The following is a 4,541-nucleotide window of genomic DNA, read 5'->3' as shown; positions in this document are numbered from 1 at the left end:
ACATAGCAGCCATATTATTAGGTGCTGGGTGGCATCTCATTGTGGTTTTGATTTGCATTTCTCTAATAATTCATGAAATTCAGCATATTTTCATATGCTTGATAGCCATTTGTATATCTTCTTTGAAGAAATGTCTATTCAAGCAGTTTGCCCATTTTAAAATCAGGTTGTTTTTTGTTGAGTTGTAGGAGTTTGTTACATATTCTTGATATTAATCCATTATCAGATAAATAATACGTAATTATTTTCTTTCAAACTTTTGTTCTATGTTCAAGGGGTACATTTATAGGTTTGTTACATGGGTAAATTGCATTCTGTGGGTGTTTGGTGTGCAGATAATTTTGTCACCCAAGTAATCAGCATAATATCTGATAGAAAATTTTTTAGTCCTTATACTCCTCCCACACTCCACCCTCAAGTAGGCCTCAGTGTCTACTTTTTCCTTTTTTGTGTCCATGTGTACTGAATATTCAGCTCCCACTTACAAGTGAGAACATGTGGCATTTGTTTCTTTGTTTCTGGGTTAATTTGCCTAGAATACTGTCCTCCAGTTCCAACTGTGTTGCCACAAAGGCAAGCTATCGCAAGGACAGAAAACCAAACACCGCACGTTCTCACTCATAGGTGGGAATTGAACAATGAGAACACATGGACACAGGAAGCGGAACATCACACACCGGGGCCTGTTGTGGGGTAGGGGGAGGGGGGAGGGATAGCATTAGGAGATATGCCTAATGCTAAAAGACGTGTTAATGGGTGCAGCACACCAACATGGCACATGTATACATATGTAACAAACCTGCACGTTGTGCACGTGTACCATAAAACTTAAAGTATAATAATAATAAAATTTAAAAAAAAGAAATTTCCAGACTGCTTTTCACAGTAACCGAACTAATTTACATTCTCACCAGCAGAGTATAAGTGTCCTCTTTTCTCTACAACCTTGAAAGTATTTTTTTTTTTTACGATAGCCATTTTGATTGGTGTGAGATGATATCTCATTGTCGGTTTGGTTTGCATTTCCCTAATGATCAGTGATACTGAATTTTTTTGCATATGCTTGTTGACTGTGTGCATGTTTTCTGCTTATGTCCTATGCCCATTTTTAATGGGGTTGTTTGATTACTGCTTGTTGATTTGTTTGAGCTCCATACAGATTCTGAATATGAGATTGTCAGATGAATAGCTTGAAAATATTTTTTTCTCATTTATTAGGTTGTCGCTTCACTTTGTTGATAGTTTCTTTAGCTGTGTGGAAGCTGTTTCATTTAACTGGGTCCCACTTATCAATTTTTGTCTTTTTTGCAATTGCTTTTGGTATCTTGGTCATAAAATCTTTGCCAGTTCCTATGTCCAGAATGATATTGACTAGGTTGTCCTCTAAGGCTTTTATAGTTTTAGGTTTTACATTTATGCCTTTATTCCATCTTGAGTTGATATTTGTATATGGTGAAAAGACGGGGTTCAGTTTCAATCTTCTGCATATGGCTAGCCAGTTATTCCAGCAGTATTTGTTGAATAGGGAGTAGTTTCACCATTTCTTATTGTCAGCTTTGTCAAAGATCAGATGGTTGTAGATGTTCAGTTTTATTTTTGAGTTGTGTAATCTATTTTCTTCACCTATTTGTCTGTTTTTGTATCTGTACCATGTTGCTTTTGGTTGCTGTAGTCTTGTAGTATAATTTAAAATTGGGTCATGAGATGCTTCCAGCTTTGTTCTTTCTGTATAGGATTGCTATGGCTATGCGGCTGTTTTTTCTTCCAAAAAAATTTTAAAATGGAATTTTCTTATTCTGTGAAAAACAGTTTTAGTAGTTTGATAGGAATAACACTGGATATCTAAATTGCTTTGGGCAGTGTGATCATTTTAACAGTATTAAATCCTCCTATCCATGAGCATGGAATGATTTTCTTTTTGTTTGTGCCATCACTGATTTCTACCCAAGTGTTTCCGAAGAAATCAGCAATTTATTTTCAAAATACTTTCCATTATTTCTGAGGGCCCTGTTCTGTTCCATTGGTCTATATCTCTGTTTTAGTACCAGTACCATGCTGTTTTGGTTACTGTAGCCTTGTAGCATAGTTTGAAGTCAGGTAGCATGATGCCTCCAGCTTTGTTCTTTTTACTTAGGATTGTCTTAGCAATGCGGGCTCTTTTTTGGTTCCGTATGAACTTTACAGTAGTTTTTTCCAATTCTAAGAAGAAAGTCATTGGTAGCTTGATGGGGATGGCATTCAATCTCTAAATTACCTTGGACAGTATGGCCATTTTCACGATATTGATTCTTCCTATCTATGAGCATGGAATGTTCTTCCATTTGTTTGTGTCCTCTTTGATTTCATTGAGCAGTGGTTTGTAGTTCTCCTTGAAGAGGTCCTTCACGTCCCTTGTAAATTGGATTCCTAGGTATTTTATTCTCTTTGAAGAAACTGTGAATGGGAGTTCACTCATGATTTGGCTCTCTGTTTGTCTGTTATTGGTGTATGAGAATGCTTGTGATTTTTACACATTGATTTTGTATCCTGAGATTTGCTGAAATTGCTTATCAGCTTAAGGAGATTTTGGCTTAAGACAATGGGGTTTTCTAGATATACAATCATGTCATCTGCAAACAGGGACAATTTGACTTCCTGTTTTCCTAATTGAATACCACTTATTTCCTTCTCCTGCTCGATTGCCCTGGCCAGAACTTCCAACACTATATTGAATAGGAGTGGTGAGGGAGGGCATCCCTGTCTTGTGCCAGTTTTGAAAGGGAATGCTTCCAGTTTTTGTCCATTCAGTATGATATTGGCTGTGGGTTTGTCATAGATAGCTCTTATTATTTTGAGATACGTCCCATCAATACCTAATTTATTGAGCATTTTTAGCATGAAGCTTTGTTGAATTTTGTCAAAGGCCTTTTCTGCATCTATTGAGATAATCATGTGATTTTTGTCATTGGTTCTGTTTACATGCTGGATTACATTTATTGATTTTCGTATGTTGAACCAGCCTTGCATCCCAGAGATGAAGCCCAGTTGATCATGGTGGATAGAACAATGGAACAGAACAGAGCCCTTAGAAACAATGCCACATATCTACAAATATCTGATATTTGACAAACCTGACAAAAACAAGAAATGGGAAAAGGATTCCCTATTTAATAAATGGTGCTGGGAAAACTGGCTAGCCATATGTAGAAAGCTGGAACTGGATCCCTTCATTACACCTTATACAAAAATTAATTCAAGATGGATTAAAGACTTAAATGTTAGACCTAAAACCATAAAAACCCTAGAAGAAAACCTAGGCAATACCATTCAGGACATAGGCATGGGCAAGAACTTCATGTCTGAAACACCAAAAGCAATGGCAACAAAAGCCAAAATTGACAAATGGGATCTAATTCAACTAAAGAGCTTCTGCACAGCAAAAGAAAGCACCATCAGAGTGAACAAGCAACCTACAGAATGGGAGAAAATTTTTGCAATCTACTCATCTGACAAAGGGCTCATATCCAGAATCTACAATGAGCTCCAACAAATTTACCAGAAAGAAACAAACAACCCCATCAAAAAGTGGGTGAAGGATATGAACAGACACTTCTCAAAAGAAGACATTTATGCAGCCAAAAGACCCATGAAAAAATGCTCATCATCACTGGCCATCAGAGAAATGCAAATCAAAGCCACAATGAGATACCATCTCACACCAGTTAGAACGGCGATCATTAAAAAGTCAGGAAACAACAGGTCCTGGAGAGGATGTGGAGAAATAGGAACACTTTTACACTGTTGGTGGGAATGTAAACTAGTTCAACCATTGTGGAAGTCAGTGTGGCGATTCCTCAGGCATCTAGAATTAGAATTACCATTTGACCCAGCCATCCCATTACTGGGTATATACCCAAAGGATTATAAATCATGCTACTCTAAAAACACATGCACACGTATGTTTATTGTGGCATTATTCACAATAGCAAAGACTTGGAACCAACCCAAATGTCCAACAATGATAGACTGGATTAAGAAAATGTGACACATATACACCATGGAATACTATGCAGCCATAAAAAATGATGAGCTCATGTCTTTTGTGGGTACACGGATGAAATTGGAAATCATCATTCTCTGTAAACTATCGCAAGAACAAAAAACCAAACACCGCATCTTCTCACTCATAGGTGGTTATTGAACAATGAGAACACATGGACACAGGAAAGGGAACATCACACTCTGGGGACTGTTGTGGGGTGGGGGAAGGGGGTGGGCTAGCTTTAGGAGATATACCTAATGCTAAATGACGAGTTAATGGGTGCAGCACACCAGCATGGCACATGTATACATATGTAACTAACCTGCACATTGTGCACATGTACCCTAAATCTTAAAGTATAATAATAATAAAATAAAAAAAATGATGAGTTCATGTCCTTTGTAGGGACATGGATGAAGCTGGAAACCATCATTCTCGGCAAACTATCGCAAGGACAAAAAACCAAACACTGCATGTTCTCACTCACAGGTGGGAATTGAACAATGGGAACACTTGGACA

Source organism: Pongo pygmaeus, chromosome X, assembly GCF_028885625.2.
Source record: "Pongo pygmaeus isolate AG05252 chromosome X, NHGRI_mPonPyg2-v2.0_pri, whole genome shotgun sequence".
In the NCBI taxonomy this organism is placed as follows: domain Eukaryota; kingdom Metazoa; phylum Chordata; class Mammalia; order Primates; family Hominidae; genus Pongo; species Pongo pygmaeus.
This window is presented reverse-complemented; position numbering follows the sequence as displayed.